The sequence below is a fragment of the Somniosus microcephalus genome, chromosome 3 (genome assembly GCF_052327205.1).
Source record: "Somniosus microcephalus isolate GS21.2 chromosome 3, FLI_Smic_1.0, whole genome shotgun sequence".
In the NCBI taxonomy this organism is placed as follows: domain Eukaryota; kingdom Metazoa; phylum Chordata; class Chondrichthyes; order Squaliformes; family Somniosidae; genus Somniosus; species Somniosus microcephalus.
Window position 1 is genome coordinate 335,204,566 of NC_140989.1, and position 19,607 is coordinate 335,224,172.

Sequence of the window (19,607 nt, forward strand, 5' to 3'; positions counted from 1 at the left end):
GATTTGAGCAAGTCTCCGCTCAAAAGCCCTCAAAAACTTTGTGGGCAGCTGTTAGCGAGGTGAACGGCAAGGGCCATTCCTTCGCCAGTGACCGCAAAATCTGGGCCATTTACTCTAACTCCTTCCTGTTGTGGTCATTATTTCCCAATTGTTCTCTTACTCTCACCGTCAGCTATTTGCTCCACTTCATTTCCCAGATCAAAATTTTTTCTATTGGACTAACAATAGATAGGAAGCAATCCTGGATACATTCTGTAGTGTATGTACTTTGCAGAAGGAACTATATTCTGCAGCCCCTGTATACTGCAGTACCAGTAGTGACCACCCCTGTATATAAGCCTGTGTAGTAACTTTGCATAGTTAGTTCCAGTTTGTCTCCACTCAGTAAAGACCTGTTATAACCAGCTCCTGCAGTCCGTGTCTCAATTACACACAGACATAATACATTCTAAAAAGCATTTCGCACTTTGACCACATTACCGTTATTTCAATCTAACTTTGGATAGTTAAAATCACTGAATATTATTGACTAGTTCTTTCTTAGCTTCCTGAACTATCTGCAGATCTTCATCACCACTGTTTAGTGGCCTGTTATGTGCATCAAGAATTATGCAATTTCCCTTCCTATTTCTTAACTCTATCCATATGGATTCTGTCAACGCAAAGTGCTGTGACAGAATCCTTCACTAATACTGACACCCTCCCATCTGTTTTTCCTCCCTATCGCTCCTGAAAACGTTATATAAGTTCCCAATCATATAGAAACTTAAGCTATGTCTCCATTACAGCTACTATATCATATTCTTCCATAGTTATTAATACTTCAGCATGTGTAAGCTGTGGCTCAGTTGGTAGCACCCTCGCCCTCTGAGTCAGAAGGTTGTGGGTTCAAGTCCCACTCCAGGGACTTGAGCACATAAAGCTAGGCTCACACTCCAGTGCAGTGCTGAGGGAGTGCTGCACTGTCGGAGGTGCCGTCTTTCGGCTGAGACGTTAAACCGAGGCCCCATCTGTTCTCTCAGGTGGACGTAAAAGATTCCATGGCACTATTTCAAAGAAGAGTAGGGGAGTTAACCCTAGTGCCCTGGCCAATAATTATCCCTCAATCAACACAACAAAAGACAGATAATCTGGTCATTATCAAATTGCTGTTTGTGGGAGCTTGCTGTGCGCAATTTGGCTGCAGTGTTTCCCACATTATAACAGTGACTCCACTTCAAAAGTACTTCATTGGCTGTAAAGCGCTTGAGACGTCCGGTGGTCGTAAAAGGTGCTATATAAATGCAAGTCGTCTTCTTCTACCTGCTCAATTTTGTTTTGAATGTTTTATGCATTCTTATTCACACCGCTCAATCTTTACTCCCACTTTTTTGAAACATTGACCCTAGTTCTTTTTCCTGGTTTTCTCATTTCATTCTTATATATCCCTTTCCCCGTCTGCAACTATGTTTCATCTCTCGCTACCTTGGTCTGTTTCGCTTCCTTTCTCCTCTGATAGTATTTTCTCTATTTATTTCAACTAAGTATCCTGCTTCTATCCGAATAGCTTTATTAATCCTGCTCTCCTCTCTATTCTCAAACCTAGACTTTCCTCACCCCCAGCCATATTAGTTGAAATTATTCCAGAAATCACCCCAATGCTTTAAGCATGTAAACTCTTTCCTCCTGCACCAGCCCTGAAGGTACGTGTTAACCTTCCAAATCTTCATCTCCTTAGCCTGTCCAGCACATGGCACAAGAAGCAATCCGGAAATTACCATTCTCAAGGTTTTGTTTAAAGCTAACTCCTTAAACATAGAAAGAAATTGGAGCAGGAGTAGGCCATTCGGCCCTTCGAGCCTGCTCCGCCATTCAATATGATCATGGCTGATCCTCTATCTCAATACCATATTCCCGCGCTCTCCCCATACCCCTTGATGCCTTAAACTCGTTTAACAAGACTTCAAACATACTTCTATCTATGTCATTGGTTCCAACATGGATCAACTTTTGGCTGCTTTCCCTTTACATAAGTATTTCCGCCAGTTCCAAGAAGTCCTTCTCCCTAGCACCAGGGAGGGAACACAACAGTCAGGACTCCCGTTCACAACTGCAAAAAAAGGCTATCTATACCCCTGAATATAGAATCCCCTATTAATATAACTCTGTCTCTCACCCCCTTGGTCAGTCCCTTGCTCCATGGCACCGCATTGCGGCTCAGGACCACTCTCCTCTAAAGTGCTGTCACTGTCCATTTCATTCTTGTCCAACACTACCGATATATTGTAACTCAGGGATTCCCTGCACCTGTGAGTCATGTCTCCCTCTGCTGCCCCTGTGGATTGTCACCTACTTCTCTCTTTCAAAATTATTCCGATGGCCTGAACTGTCTAGCAGTGCCTACATTCTGAACAAGTATAATCCAGAAACCTCTCATCCTCCCTGATGCTGTGGAGTGTGACCAGTTGCTGCTCGAGCACAGAAATCTTCCGCTTCTGTGACTCAATTACCCGACACTTAATGTAAATGTGCAGTCACTAAGGATCCATGATGGCCCCCATATCACACTCCACGTACATCACAAGTGTTCCCCTGCATGGCCATTGCTCAGTGTTTAACCTAAAAAAAAGTTAGCCTGAACTCCCACTAACGCCAAAAGCTCACAAAATTCAAATTCCTCTTACCTACTTCACAAAATATTAATTTTAGGAAAAAAAAATCATGTCCCCATCTCAGGGATGATATCCTGCTGAGGTTAAACTCCACCACTGTGCTGGCCTTTCACAGCTTGAGATTGAGCTCTCGCTAATTCAAATTTACACAGAGGAAATCTCTCCCCAGCATTTCACCTGGGAGTAAAATATCAAATAAACAGGAGCCTTCCTAATGGATCAGTTGCCAAAGGCACTGTGCAGTTTGGAATAGAGTCATACAATCAGGAATATCCCAGGTTCGATATCTGCTTGCACAGCACAGACCGATCTCAGCAGTCGGGCACTGCAAATGGTGGACTGAAGCTTGGCTGTGTCTGAGCAGACTGCCATCACTCATTGCTTAGCTTTACCCATAAAGAATGACCACTTGGACAGGGTATGGGAAAGTGGCCAGTGCCTATACACAGCAGCATAAATCAGCAGTGTGTAGAGAAAGAGAGAAAACTGGCAGAGGAGGAGAGAAGAGAAATTAAATCTTTCCAGATATGTCTTTAGAAAGATCAACAAGTTAACTCAGTGTTAAGTGCAGGTTGCTCTGGTTGCTGATACAAACAAAACTTTGAAAATAAAATGTTAGAATTTCATAGTTGCTTTGAATTTTCTACAGGTATTCTGACTAGACTGAAGTGGTGATGAGCCCAGCAGCACTGAGCTAGTCGTGTTAGAACAACTGGGTTTGTAATATTTGTTTCAACAATCTTTCCATAGGATCTGTTCTTGGATTAACCCATTTACACTAAACATCTGATATTTGTTTCAACCTGGAACAATGAAAATATAATCAGTAATGAGGACGTCTTGATGAAGCAGTGCATTGCTGCTCTTATATTGGTGTCAGTGAGGATTTTGTGCTGCTCGTACCCAAAGCACAGGTCTCATGCAGCTGCTGGTAATCCCAATATAGACTTGCAAGACTCAAACAGCTGCCAGAAAGACATACTGAAAAACTGTTACATCACAGAATGGTAGGATACAGTTTCCAGTACGCAGTTTTCCCACACACTTGGGTCTGAATCTCAACCATGCCATAAGGAGAATTTGGGAGAAGAACTGAGCAGAGGCAAGTAGGGAGGTAAATCAGCAGCCAGAGTATTCCCTATGTTGTATGCGAACATTATTCAAAGAGCGGGATTAGTAGATACCCACATGCAACAAGACCTGGACGACGTTCAGGCTTGGGCTGATAAGTGGCAAGTAACATTTGCGCCACACAAGTGCCAGGCAATGACTATTTCTAACAAGTGAGAATCCAACCACCGCCCCTTGACATTCAACAGCATTACCATCGCCGAATCCCCCACCATCAACAACCTGGGGGGGTCACCATTGACCAGAAACTTAACTGGACCAGCCACATAAATACTGTGGCAACAAGAGCAGGTCAGAGGTTGGGTATTCTGCGGCAAGTGTCTCACCTCCTGACTCCCCAAAGCATTTCCACCATCTACAAGGCACAAGTCAGGAGTGTGATGGAATACTCTCCACTTGCCTGGACGAGTGCTCCAACAACAGTCAAAAAGTTCAACACCATCCAGGACAAAGCAGCCCGCTTGATTGGCACCCCATCCACCACCTTAAACATTCACTCCCTCCACCACCGGCGTACCATGGCTGCAGTATGTACCATCTACAAGATGCACTGCAGCAACTCGCCAAGGCTTCTTCGGCAGCACCTCTCAAACCCGCGACTTCTTCCACCTAGAAGGACAAGAGCAGCAGGCACATGGGAACACCACCACCTCCAAGTTCCCCTCCAAGTCACACACCATCCTGACTTGGAAGTATATCGCCAATCCTTCATCGTCACTGGGTCAAAATCCTGGTGGTGAAGGTACTCCCTCCCTAACAGCACTGTGGAGTACCTTCACCACACGGACTGCAGCAGGTCAAGACAGCAGCTCACCACCACCTTCTCAAGGGCAATTAGGGATGGGCAATAAATGCTGGCTTTGCCAGCGACGCCCACATCCCATGAACGAATAAAAAAATACCAAAGTCATTTGCACACCCTTTCCATCTGGCTAACACTATATACGTTATTTTAATACAGTGCTGTACTGCATTATTTTAAATATAAATATAATAGCAAAATACTGCGGATGCTGGAAATCTGAAATAACAACAGAAAATGCTGGAAATACTCAGCAGGCCAGGCAGCATCCGTGGAGAGAGAAAAAACGTTAACTCTGTTCCTCTCTACACGGATGCTGCCTGGCCTGCTGAGTATTTCCAGCATTTTCAGTTGTTATTTTGCATTATTTTAAAGACTGGCTGCATGAAGTCATCATTTTTAACATATTTCTAGGTCACTTGATAAACAATCTCATCTGACCTCCTCATCAAAATAGCTTTATCTTTCTTGCCAAGTCAAAGCATGCTTCTTAGTCGAAAATGGGCAAAAAAATTAACTTTACAAAAGAACAAAAGAAACAGCCCGAGTGCTGGTGCTTTGCAGTACTGTAGGGGGCGATTTTGCCAGCCATGGGGAGGCGGGTAAGGAGGCGGGACTGCCGGGAAAATGGCAGAATCTGGGGGCGGGTACCCATCCCGCCCCAACCCGTCTTCGTGCCATCTTCCTAGGAGGCGGGTACCCGACTCGCGCTGGGAGCCACCTCCCCAAGACGGGAAGGGTATTAGTGCCAATTAACTGCCTGTTAACAGGCAGTTTTTTGGAGAATCCCTATTTTCAGCCCTGAAGTGTGGCTTCCCGACAGCTCCAAACCACGCCAGGGTCAGCGAGGCGGGGACGTCGATCTGCGGGGGTTGGAGAGGTCGAGGTCGAGATGGCCAGGTGTGCACCTGAGTGATGGGTGCAAGTGTGGAGAGGTGAGTGTGTGAGGTGAGTGTAAAGTGTTTAAATGGCCCAGAAATTCAGATCGGAGGCTTCCCGCGGGTGCAAGCCCCCGACCTGCACTTACCTAGCGCGCCAGCCGTTGAGCTGTGGGCCCGCGTGGGATTCCGATCCTGGGCCTGCTCCAACTGCCGGCGCGCAGTGCTTGCGTATCCCAGGGGCGCAGTTAGTTTGATGCGTCCCCTGGGATCACGTGGGCCTTGGAGAGCCAATGGTAGCAGGGAATGCTTCATTCATAAAACTGACAGAAAGAGCTGTCAAAATACTGGAAGCCCCAAAACATCCGAGGAAAGATGGCGGCGCGCACGGACGCAGCGGCTTTGTCTCTCCCGAGACTGAGCGTTTTCACCCTCCTTCCGAGTCTCTTCTGGACTCTGCTGATTCGGGAATTACTACAAGCCAAATGTATGTTGAATGTTTAAATGTCTTAATCCAAATGTACACTCTCGGGAGCCGCAAGCCTATATTTCGTTGTACTGCACTTGTGCACTAACAATGACAATAAAAGTTGATTTTGATTTTTTTTTTTGACATCACTAAACCTTTAGAATTAAAAAAAAAATCACATTTTTAAAATAACTAAAATAGTTATTTTATGTAATTTATAAACAATAATTTGAAAAAATGAATTACATTTTCTAACGGGGCTAAAAATAAACTTACCTTTCTTTAAAGTATTTAAAAATAATAAACCTGTGGAAAAAATGTTTTACTTTTAATTAATTCACCACTTACCTTGTTAAAAGCAGGCCTTACGCCTGCTTTTTACATGTGTAACTCCTGGAGACTTACCCTCCCAGAGAAACCTGGGAAAAAAACGTAAGTTCCATGCGCACGTGCTGCCTCTCCGGCACATGCGTTCGACCTCTGAACCCCTTCCTTTAAGGGAACGGAAGTTCCAGTTTCCCGCAGGGACCCGAATTTCTGGGCCAATAAGTTTTACTTACCTTTACTTCTTCCTGCAGGCTTCAACCCTTCAGGTCTCAGGAGTCCCTCATCTCACCGGCACAGAAAGCAGAATGGCCGCTGAACTGTCAAAAGCTGCAGCCTTCTGCTTTCTGGTCAGGAGAGATCTCTAAGTGAGCCTGAGGGGAAGGGCTCAACCTAGAGGACAGATTGTCAGTGTTTGACAGCTTCACAGGGCGGGCTTAACAAGGTCAATCAAGGAAAAATAGCATGGGTTGGCCACAAGTCGATGGAGGCGGGACTAAAACCCGACAAGTGGGAGTCCCACCTCCAAAAGCTCCCCACTGAGAAAATCCAGCCTGTAGTGTAGCATAAGCCTAGGATAGAAGGATGCTTGACTCTGAGTTTGTGTAAGTAAATAAATAAAATACAGCAATGTTTTTATAGGTCTCAGGCATGACAGCTCAAACGTCTTTAAGAACATCCAAGCAAGAATGAAATGAGAAAAGGTCATTTCAGCACATTTCCGACAGACTGTTACAAATTCTCTCCATCTTACTCAATCTCAGGAGGGGGATGAATAATCACAAACAACATTATCAAGAAAACGGTGAACATTCTCCTTGATCCCCATAGGAATCCCCAGCTGATCAATTGGTGCTATTCTCTTTCTGTATTCCAGTTTCTCTCCCTCAGCTTCTATTACTTCCAGTAATTTTTCTGACACTGCACAGGCACCCACCAGCACAGGTTCAGAAAATGTACGTTTGTATCTGCCATGATACAGGGGGGCATGTTAGGATCACTCTGGATGAATGAATTAGGATGGGCTGAATGGCCTTCCTCATTTGTAATTAGCTGGTGATCTTACCTGGGGCTCAGAGCAGGGTATAATGGAAACAGAGATGCTATGCTTGCCGTCTCCACGAACTACATGGAACAGATACAAGTACAAGCATAAATAGGGTTTGAAAAATGATCACTGCTGTTGAAAATAATCTCTGCATCTGCAATCAGGGTATAAATTGCATCACCATATTAATCACCTGAACTGATTAGCAACTTGTTATAAATTGAATAGGTCGCTCTAGTTCCAAGCAGGTTCAATGTAATTTCACATTATACACTTCCATTGCACACTAGCTATCTGAATTTTTATCCTGAAGCTAGTTGAGCTGATATTAGTGGAATTGAGTAGAATACCAACATTATAGCTCCTACAGAAAAACACTCCCAAAATCCAGCACAATCTACATGAACTGGTTATCGTATGTACAAAATAATTTACTCAATTATTTGAATGTTTTAGTGGAACACATACTCAAACAACCATTTTCTACATTTTTGCTTTGGAAAGCTAATATATGACTCTGGGTCTGGCCATTTGCCAACCTTAGATTATCTGCACCAATTACCTAACTCAATCCAACCACAGTAGAGACAGGCATCTAAATATGCAAAGAAATGTTGTACAGATTGCGAGGCATTGGAAGGACAGCGATGTTTGTTGCCATCATGAAGCCTTGCTTTGGTGAAGGTTTCATGTACTACTGATCATCTTACAGAACCTGCAGAGCTTGGAATTGTTGGAAAGCCATCTTTCTCACATAAATTTAAAACAGAAATAGACAGTTTCCTAGAAGTAAAGGGAATTAAGGGTTACGGGGAGCGGGCAGGAATTTGGACATGAGTCTAGGTTCGGATCGGTCATGGCCCTGTGGGTAGCGGAGCGGGCTCAGGGGCCGTGTAGCCTGATCCTGCTCCTATTTCGTGTGTCTAATTCTGTTAGATTCAGGAGATGGTTCTGTGATAGTGGATTGGCGGTTAGGATCAGATCAGCCATGATCTTATTGAATGGCGGAGCAGGCTCGAGGGGCCGATTGGCCTACTCCTGCTCCTATTTCTTATGTTCTTATGTTCTTACATATCGATTTCATGGCTAATGATTAAAGAGTGCGTAAGATTGGGCACAAAAGAATCACGTCATGTATTACATTTCTAGAGTCATTCATAAATTTTCAACATGCTCCATTCGCTTCTAGAAATTTGAAGCACATTTGAAAAGCTTTCACACAAAATGTACTAAAATAGGAATAGGAGAAATAGTTGGGAAATTAAGGAAGCACATCTCTCAAACCCATTGTCCTCATGTTCCATCCAAGTTAACTGAGTATTACGTTTATTTCCAGTTTACAAAAATACTGTTGATCACATGACCCCATCCATTCCTAACATTGAGTGTCATCAGTCAGCACATGGAGTGCAAACATAGAAACATAGAAGATAGGAGTAGGCCATTCAGCCCCTCGAGCCTGCTCCGCCATTCAATGCAATCATGGCTGATCATCCAAATTCAGTACTCGGTCCCTGCTTTCTCCCCATACCCCTTGGTCCCTTTAGCCTGGAGAAATATATCCAACTCCTTCTTGAATATATTTAATGAATTGGCCTCTACTGCCTTCTGTGGTAGAGAATTCCACAGGTTCACCACTCTCTGGGTGAAGAAATTCCTCCTCATTTCTGTCCTAAATGGCCTACCCCTTATCCTTAGACTGTGACCCCTGGTTCTGGACTCCCTGACCATCGGGAACATCCTTCCTGCATCTAGTCTGTCTAGTCCTGTCAGAATTTTATAAGTTTCGATGAGATCCCCTCTCATTCTTCTAAACTCCAGCGAGTACAAGCCCAATCGATCCAATCTCTCCTCATACGTCATTCCTGCCATCCCAGGTATCAGCCTGGTGAATCTTCGCTGAACTCCTTCCATGGCAAGAACGTCCTTCCTCAGATAAGGCGACCAAAACTGCACACAATACTCAAGATGTGGTCTCACCAAGGCCTTGTACAACTGCAGCAAGACATCCTTGTTCCTGTACTCAAACCCTCTCGCTACGAAGGCCAACATACTATTTGCCTTCTTAACCGCCTGCTGCACCTGCATGCTTACCTTCAGCGACTGGTGCACAAGGACATCCAGGTCTCGTTGCACTTCCCCCCATCTATTGCCATTCAGATAATAATCTGCCTTCCTGTTTTTGCTACCAAAGTGGATAACCTCACATTTATCCACGTTATATTGCATCTGCCATGCATCTGCCCAGTCACCCAACCTGTCCAAATCATCCTGGAGTTTCTCGGCATCCTCCTCACAGCATACACGCCCACCCAGCTTTGTGTCGTCTGCAAATTTGGAGATATTACATCTAGCTCCTTGTCTAGATCATTAATACATATTGTGAATAGCTGGGGTCCAAGGACCGATCCCTGCGGTACCCCACTAGTCACTGCCTGCCACTCGGAAAAAGACCCGTTTATTCCAACTCTTTGCTTTCTGTCTGCCAACCAGTTCTCTATCCAAGTCAGTACCTTGCCCCCAATCCCATGTGCCTTAACTTTACACACTAATCTCTTATGCGGGACCTTAGCGAAAGCCTTCTGAAAGTCCAAATACACCACATCCACTGGTTCTCCCTTATCTATTTTACCAGTTACATCCTCAAAAAATTCCAGTAGATTAGTCAAGCACGATTTACCCTTTGTAAATCCATGTTGACTTTGTCCGATCCTGTCACTGTTTTCCAAGTTTCTAAACATCACAGAGTTCACAGTAACTTTTTCCAAATCGTTGTTACAATCGAGAGCTAACAAGGTCCTAATATTGAAAGTCGTTTTATATCTAAATATACTTTTCACACATTTTGTTTTACATGGAGTAGGTCTGTCCACGGTCTATACCTCTCTCTGGGATGCCCAATATTCAGCACAGTTTGGTTCTGCAGCCCTCAAGGGGTTAATGTGATCCGAGCTTCTTGGCATTTAGCAGTTGTCGCTTCTACTGAGCTGCAAGGCAAGGTCAAAAACAAGTGATAGGATCGCCTGAAGTACTCACATCTGCCTCACACTTCACAGCCCTGGCACTGAGGCTTTTTCAAAGACTTTGAAGATAAAATCCAGCTAATTCGGCGCTGAAATCATCTCCGTCTTGTCGCCGCCTGTTGTCTCCGGTGCGCACAAAAACGCATGCGCACTCGCACACGTTGCTTGGTCCTTGCGATCCAGGTACTCAGACAGTCCCGAGAGCAATGCTGGGTTTTCAGCCCCCTGATGGTTCGCTCATGGATTGCCAGTTCCAAAAAAGTCAGCTGCTCGAAGCTTGGCTGATAAGGCACTGAGCATCAATATGTACGAGGCCCCCTTCTGCCGTCTGAGCATCAGACTGTATTCATACAATGATCACCATAGCGCTGAAGCCAGCCAATGAGAGGAAGGAGACAGCATTCCCAAGGTTAAGCCTGTGAATCGCCAAGAGTGGCTGAATTCACATAAACTTCATTGGCGGTGCTGCAGGGCCTCCTTATCTACCACCACAATAATCAGTGAAAATAAAACTGACCCATAAAAACTGCAGTTTTCAGCAAATTATTTTCCTGTTTCTTGCCAGAATCCACACTTTTTCTTTATATTATATTCCTTCCTTTCAATTTCTCATTCTCTCTTTTTAATGTCTGCATCTCTTCCTCTCAAGATGTCCCATTTTCTCAGCAAAAGTACGATTTATCTTTGTGATAAAACTAAATAATGAAAAAATTTAAGAATTTAAGAAATGAGGTTAAGAGCAGGATGTTCATGGTTTTTCTTCAACTGGAGCTATTTTCTCTAATTCCATTGCCCTGCCCTTTTCTCACACCCTTTCGTATTCTTCCTTTTTTAAAATACTTATCCAATTCTATTTTAAATGATTTTCTAGTCTCTGCCTCTTATGGCAAAGTACTTCATGTTCTAATAATTCTCCATGTGAAAACATTTCTCTTAATGTTCCCCCTTTGTTCTCCTGGTGAAAATCCTGAATCCCCCTGGAAATAAACTTTTACTATTTACTCTCTCAAAACCTTTCATAATTTTGAAAATCTCTTAGATTTCCCCATCACTTTTCTCCGTTTTGTGAAAAAATACATTGTCTGAGCATTTCTTCATAACTATAATCTCTTATTCTTGGTATAATTCAAGTCAATTTACCATTTGCTCTTACCAGTGCTCTAATATCCTTTCAGTGATAGATGCCTAAAACTGCACACAACACTCCAACTTTGTCTTATACAAATTCAACATAATGTCATTGCTTTTATTTTTAAAGCCCGAGGAATAAATCCCAGAATCCTATCTGCCTTTTTATGGCCTTTTCTACTTGTACTTCTACTGTTAAAAATAATTGGGAACACATTTTCTTCTCAGTTATACCAGTACGCGGGTGTAACCTGGTGAGGAAAATTTGGCAGGAAGCTGTTCCACTGGGTCCCTGCTACCTGCCACCCGTCACCACTTCTGGGATTATCCACTAGAAGTGGTGTTAGGCAGAGAGTACATCCACCCAAATATAGATGGATGTATTGTAATAAGATGCCGATTATGGGATGATGTCAGAAGAGTGTTTTCATAACCCTGCTTACCAGCCTCTGATCTGAATATTGACATTAATAAATTCCACAACTATATCCTCTATTTTCTTCACAGCATTGGGTACTTGTGATGTGGGGAGGGTCTGTCATTAACTGGGGGAAGGAGGGGAGACATCTTGCCATTTTGGTTTGGAGACACTTTTCCAGAGCACAGGGCTGGTGAGGCTGTATCATTGGTAGAGATTTTATTTTTATTTTCCGATGACTGGTGGATCCTTCATGATTTGCTTGCAATTTCTGTTTTAATTCCATATCTGCTGCATTTTCAGGTTTTTAAGCTCTATTTCCCTACTTACTCTTTTTATATGAACCTTTTCTGTGCTTCCTCCTTCCCACTTGCACATTTTTTGGGGCCTTTTTTATATCTGCATTCTTACTGCTGGCCTTTGCTGACCTTTTCTATCATCATCTAATTGTTTTAGTTTACCACCCCCCCGTAACCGGTGTAGTTGTTGTTCCTCTCACTCCTCTCCCCGCTTTTTCTCTTCAACTTTCTAAAATACCTACCCTTCAATCTTCAGTTCTAATGAAGGATAAATACCCACGGTATCATAATCTGTCTTTTCTCTTTACAGATGCTGACTATTCTGAGGGGAAAGCACGACTGGTTAGTCAAAGGAATAGGGAGTCTTGTAGGGCTGAAAGAGGTTACAGAGTTAGGGAGGGGTAAGGCCACAAGGAATTTAATCACAAAAATGGGAATATTAAATCGGAAGTGTCCGAGGACCAAAAACCAATATAGGTCAGTGAGGGCAGGAGTGATGGGCAAGTTCTAGATTAGCTTAAGTTTCTAGAGTTGAAGAGGGAGACTGGCAAAGAGAGCATTGGAATAGTCATGTCTGCAGGTGACAAAAGCATGGATGAGGGTTTCAATGGCAAATGGGCTGAGGTAGGAGTGGAAGCAGGTAGTATTACAAAGGTGAAAGTAGACAGTCTTTGTGATGGAGAGGATAAACATAAGAACATAAGATATAAGAACAGGAGAAGGACATACGGCCCCTCAAGCCTGCTCCACCATTCAATAAGATCATAGCTAATCTTCTACCTCAACTCCACTTACCTGCACTATCCCCATATCTCTTGATTCCCTTAGTATCCAAAAATCTATCAATCTCATTCTTGAAAATAGTCATGATATGGAGTCTGAAGCTTATTTCTGGGGTTGAATAGGATGGTGAGGTTCTGAAAAGACTGTTTCAGCCAGAGACAGTGGCTGGGAGGGGCAAGGGAGTTGTTAGCAAGGGTATGGAAATTGTAGCTGGAGGGAATTGCAGATCATCCCAGACTGGATGTTGGAAAAGCAGTCGGACAGCACACAGGCAGTGAAGGAGCCAAGAGAGGTGTCGGAGAGAAAAAGAAACATCTTAATGCAGACAGGAATATTTTTGCCAGCAGCAAATAAACCTAGTAGATGTGCAAGGGTATCATGAGTGAACTCAACTACTATTTTTCCTACATCTCTATGAGAGCTTCCCTTTAACATCCTGTTTGAAAACACAGACTGACATTTTGGGGGTACTGTGGGTGAGTGAGAAACCTATGTCACTGAAGATTAGGCAACCAACTTCTACTGCCTTTCCCCTTCTCCATTTCCTTGCCATCTCCCCACATTCATTGTTCAATGCCATTTCCTTACAGGATATCAAGACTGAAGGTCATCCAAGGCTGACGGGAAGAAGAAGGGTAGCTTGAGCTGGATGGTTATGGAATTCATTTCTTAAATGCATCATCTTTCAGTCATTCTGTTATAACAATCATATGTGTCAGCCAGTGGCTCAGTTGGTAGCACCCTCACCTCTGAATCAGAAGGTTGTGGTTTCAAGTCTCACGCCAGAGACTTGAGCACAAAAATCTAGGCTGACACTCCGATGGAAATGCTGTCTTTTGGATGAGACTTTAAACCGAGGCCCCGTCTGCTCTCTCAGGTGGACATAAAAGATCCCATGGCGCTATTTCAAAGAAGAGCAGGGGATTTATCCCCAGTGTCCTGGCCAATATTTATCCCTCAATCAACATAACAAAAACTGCTTATCTGGTCATTATCACATTGCTGTTTGTGGGAGATTGCTGTGCGCAAATTGGCTGCCACGTTTCCTACATTACAACAGTGACTACACATCAAAAAGTATTTCATTGGCTGTAAAGCGTTTTGGGATGTCCGGTGGTCGTGAAAGGTGCTATATACTGTAAATGCAAGTCTCTTTCTTTCTATAGTAACAGAATGTTTTATTTTTTTGTGTTGAAACTCAGAAGAATGTGGTTTAGAGAATGTAATGAGGATCATTTTGTATACATACAAACATGTAATTCGATTTTATGTAAAGTTGAAATCTGTTCTGTTGGCATAACTTGATGCTGTTTCATAATTCACCTCCACCAATTTCCATAACTCATTTAGTCGCTCTTGTGCCTATACTACTTTTTCTTTCTTTCAATAGAGATCTTAATAGTTGCAAAATATTTTGATGCCAATCCTTTTTAATTGTAGCAATTCTTAAAATTAAAGCAGATTTTAAAGAAATGTGGATATCTTCTCAAAGTCCATTCAGCAAATGATCAGGTGTGTATCATTGCTAAATATACTAGGATTAAATAAATATACATGTCTCCTCAAATACCCTCTTCTATTGTGGAAATGGCTCCACAGCCAATGCATTATGTCTTAATCTTACCCACAAAACATAAAACATTGATAGGTAACAAAATTACTTTGATTTTTTTTTTTTTTTTTGTGATGTGGCTGAATGAGCTTTAAAATATTAAATACTGGTGGTCTATCAATCTGCTGAAAGAGATGGGCAATCCAAGCAATTACATTTCTCCAAAACTTGTGTCAAACCAAACAAATAAATGTTTCAATTTGGATTAAATCTGCAAACTGTGAGTTTTGACTCTCCAACCCAAATCTGTACCTCGATGGGAAGTTTGAATTGTCAAATTAGATCCAAATTATTTCAATTCAGATCACGAAACTACTTTAGAAACTGCCCTGGGATTGTCTGACACAATGTTTAATTGTTGTGGGGCAGTCATTATGTATTTGGCGCTGTTCTACACAAAATGACAACGTTTCTGCTTTGCTCAACTTCACAATGAAGGACAATGACAGCAATCCTACTATCCGACTGCACTATTCTGCAGCACAATTCACTGAAGATTTCAAGTTGGAACTCAAACAAGTTTATAGTAAACAATGATATTGCACAAAGGACAGAGGATATTGCTACTATTGAACTACACTATTATTACTAAACATTTCTAATCTCCAGGCCTAAAGACACACTCCACTGTTAAAGAAATTCACATTTTTTACATTAGTACTTGTATTCTGTGTATATTGTAAATTGTGCTCAAGTTATAAAGAATTTTGTTTAAAAATGCCGTTCTCCAAATGACTGACCAATAGGAACAGAGCAAGTGGATACAAACAGGGAGTAGGGAGCCATATGAAGTAACATGGTAAGCAAGGAGTAATTTAATGATTTGTGGGGGAAATTTCTGCTACTGTATAATAGTATTCTTTCATGTTATTTCTACACTGTAAAGCCTATTCATGAGATTCAGCAATTACACCAGTTCTAGACACACAGCCAAAATCAATTCAGTTTTTTACAGAATCAGTAGTTTCATGAGAAACTGGATCATATAATGTTACAGCACAGAAACAGGTCATTCAGTTCTTAAATCTGCCCGTCATGTATTTTTGTTTGTAAGCCACCTAGTCTGCTAGTCTAATCCCACTCTCCTGCTTGCTCCCAATACAGTACACCCTTTAATAATCTTCTTTGCCAAGCAATGAATTCCTTTTCATGGACTCTGCTTAAGCAATGGTTTGTGGCAGCAATTCCAACCGCTCTCAGTATAAATTTAAAAAATCCTAACCTCCCCTTAAATTCCCTAGTTTCAAATTTTATTCACGGCACCCCAACCTTTAATACACTATGCCGGCTCTTTGAAAGAGCTGTCCAATTTAGTCCCACACCCCAGCTTTTTCCCCCACAACCCTGCAAATTAGTTCTCTTCAAGTACGTGTCCAATTGCCTTTTGAAAGTTCCGATGGAATCTGCTTCCACCACCCTTTCAGGTAGCGTGCCCCAGATCTTAACAAGCCTCTGTTAAAAAAAAATGTCTTATTGCCCCGCTAGTTCTTTTGCCAATTATTTTAAAATTGGTTAACAACCCACTTACCAAAAGAAACAATTTGTTCCTACTTGCTCTATCAAAACCCCTCATAATTTTGAACACCTCTATTAGATCTCCCCTTAACCTTCTCTGCCGTAAGGAGAACAATCCCAGCTTCTCCAATCTCTCCACATGACTGAAGTCCCTCATCCCTGGTATCATCCTGGTAAACCTCCTCAGTACCCTTTCCAAGGCTTTGACATCTTTCCTAAAGTGTGGTGCCTAAAATTGTATACAATACTCCAGCTGAGGCCTAACCAGTGATGCGTAATGGTTCAGCGTGACTTCCTTGTTTTTGCATTCAATGCCTCTATTTATAAAGCCAAGCATCCCACGTGCTTTCTTAGCTGCCTTGCCAACTTGCTCTGCCACCTTCAAAGATCCACTGCTCTTGCACCCCTCTCAAAATAGTACCGTTTAGATTATACTGCCTCTCCATGTTGTTCCTTCCAGAGTGCATCACTTCACACTTATCCGCATTAAATTGCATCTGCCATGTGCTTGCCCATTTCACTCATCTGTTTATGTCCTCCTGAGGTCTACCACTATCCTCCTCACTATTCACTGCGTTGCCAAGTTTTGTATCGTCCGCAAACTTCAAAATTATACTCCCTATAATTAAGTCTAAATCATTTATATATAACAAATAAAAGCAATGGTCCCAATACCAAGCCCTCTGGGACCCTTCTCTTCAATCAAAAAAACATCCATTCACCACTACTCTCTGCCTCCTCTCCTTTAGTCAATTACGTACCCAGGTTATCACTGTCCCTTGAATCCCATTTCTATTTTTGGAATAAGTCTGTTATGTGCTACTTTATCAAATGCCTTTTGAAAGTCCATATATATAACATCTGCACTACCTTCATCAACCCTCTCTGTTACTTCATCAAAGAATTCAATCAGGTTAGTCAGACATAATTTGCCTTTAATAAATCCATACTGGCTGTCCCTCATTAACCCATGCTTTTCCAAGTGAGAATTAATTTTGTGCTTGACAATGGTCGCTAGTAGTTTCCAACCACTGATGTTAGACTAACTGGCCTGTAGTTACCAGGTTTATCCCTCTCCCCTTTTTTGAAAATGGGTATAACATCTGCAACCTCCAGTCCTCTGGCTCCACTCCCATATCCAAGGAGGATTGAAAGATTGTAGTCAGAGCTTGTGCTATCTCCACCCTTGCTTCCCTCGGCAACCAAGCATGCATCCCATCTGGATCGAGTGCCTTGTTAACTTTAAGTGATGGCAACCTAGTTAGCACCTCCTTTCTATCTATTTTATCTGATCCAATATCTCTACTCCCTCCTCCTCTACTACGACATGAACTCCATCCTCTTCTTTTGTGAAGACAGATGCAAAGTATTCATTCAGTCAATTATTCAGGACCTCAATCATGCCCTCTGCATCCACAAGCAGATTTTCTTTTTTGTCCCGAAAGATTTTTGGGTTCCCTTTGCCCTTCTATTATCCTTTTTCAAGTTCCCTCTGCACTCTCTGTATTCTGCTTGGTTTTCAACTGTATTCTGTACCAGACGTATCATAAACCTCGCTTTTCTGTTTTATTTTAACCTCTATTTCCCTTGTCATCCAGGGAGCTCTAGCTTTGGATGCCCTACCTTTCTTCCTCATGGGAGGAAGCATGGTTCGTACCCAAACTATCCCCACCTTGAAGGCCTGCCATTGTTCATTTACTGTTTTCTTGGCCAATCTACGTTTCCAGTCCACCTGTCTCAAATCACTGAAATTGGCTTTCTTCCAGTTATCAACTATTCTGTTACCAGTTGATCTCTTGTTGCATTGCTGAGAATCAATTGATTCACTACTTTATAACAATAGAGGTATTTATGGCATTAGTGTCACTGATTTACAGAGGCCAATTAAGTTAAATTCTATTTTTACCAAATGGTCTTCTGGGATTTGCCCTGTTGCTTTGAGGGTTGAATTCCACAACTCCCATTCATTCTGTTTTTAAACTATAAATGAGAGGCCTTTTTCCACATACGTAGACAATATATATGTACATATAGCTGTACCTATGTAATTAAGTTTTATCCCTAGCATATGGAAGAGGAGGACGGAGCGGCTGAGGGACATCGTGCTCCCACTGCCACGGGAAGCCATTGTATTGACTTTGAACGCGGCGCTGTATGTATAGCTGACGCTATGGGGAACAAGCATTCCATTGTACTTGTTACATATGGCAAATAAATCTAATCTGAATCTGAATCTGAATCTGATCTGATATGCCAGATGCACCAATTGTAGGTAGGTAGCAGCAGTGGGAAGGTGAAATGGTTTTTAGCTACATTTAGAGGCAGCTCTGATAGCGATTGGAGATGATTCCAGGCTTTGGTAGCAATGAGGAATGGTTCTAGACTTTGGGAGGACTGGGGTAGGGGTCCTAGACTTTGATGCTACTGTAGTGGGGCTGTTAGAATTTGACAACATGGGCGTCCTTTGATCTGGCATCACTGCAGAAAGGGAAGTTGGAGTTTGGTAGAACTGTGGAATGCAAACCTGAGGTTTGCCACACTGGGGTTGGAATGTGAGATTTGGCTGGCTGGTGGACTCCTGGTGTCCATCAGCAGTGAGCATGACTACAAAATCAAAACACTGCGGATGCCGGAAATCTGAAATAAAAACAGAAAATGCTGGAAATACTCAGCAGGTCAGGCACCTGTGGAGAGAGAAACAGAGTTAATGTTTCAGGTCGATGACCTTTTGTCAGTTCCTTCCATCAGAAGTGCTTCATTTGGGGACCAAAAAAATCCAAGAAGTGACTATTACTTAAATGGAAAGAAAATAATGGCCCGGATTTTGAGGTCGGTGGCGTAATTAAGGATCCAAACCGAATGCACACTTACCTGCTGTTGTGAGGCCCCAAACGAAAAGTTGCTCAGATGCTGCGAATAGAGGACAGTACAGTGGCCCACGGATCCCAGGGGCACACCGTGTGCGGAAGCGTACCTCGGATCATATGGGCCGGTGCTCCAATCAAATTGTACACCTTCCAGTGTCTCAAATGGAGGGGCTTTACCCTCTTGGCTGTAGATGGTTCATGGCCAGCTGGTTCCAGTTTGGAAAAAGGCAGAAAGTTAGATTGCTGTGGAGTCCTCACAATAAAACAATTCATATAATGCAATAATATTCATTGCTGAACTGATTTTTTTTCCTAAATCCTGTTTAAGTGTCAAAGTTTGCAGACAGCTAATAATCCATTAAAGGAAAGGATTTTCACCAAAATGATTTTTTTTTATTGGTGGGTATCCCCTTATGCCTGTTTGCACTAGCCATAAAATTTTCAGGTATAATTATGGGTCACTTGGTGGGCAATTACCCCAACTTTGCGCCAGCAATTAGGATTTCCCTGTCGGTGTGGATCATCTGTCAAGTCAGAACTTGACAGATTGCAAGTTCAGGATTTCCTTCATTAAGGAAGCAGTAGCAGGGCATTTGGAAAATCATAATGCAGTCAAGCAGAGTCAGCATGGTTTTATGAAAGGGAAATCATGTTTAACA

General features: G+C 42.6%; 1 protein-coding gene across 2 annotated transcripts in view; it reads right to left on the bottom strand.

Moving 5' to 3' along the window:
* Positions 1–10,663, bottom strand: part of st3gal3a (ST3 beta-galactoside alpha-2,3-sialyltransferase 3a) — a 723,997-nt gene extending 713,334 nt beyond the window's left edge. For both annotated transcript variants that reach the window (XM_085983191.1, XM_085983189.1), the window contains exon 1: positions 10,340–10,663. The gene's annotated coding sequence lies outside the window, so the exon portion shown is untranslated. The remainder of the gene's footprint in view (positions 1–10,339) is intronic.
* Positions 10,664–19,607: the final 8,944 nt, after the last annotated feature.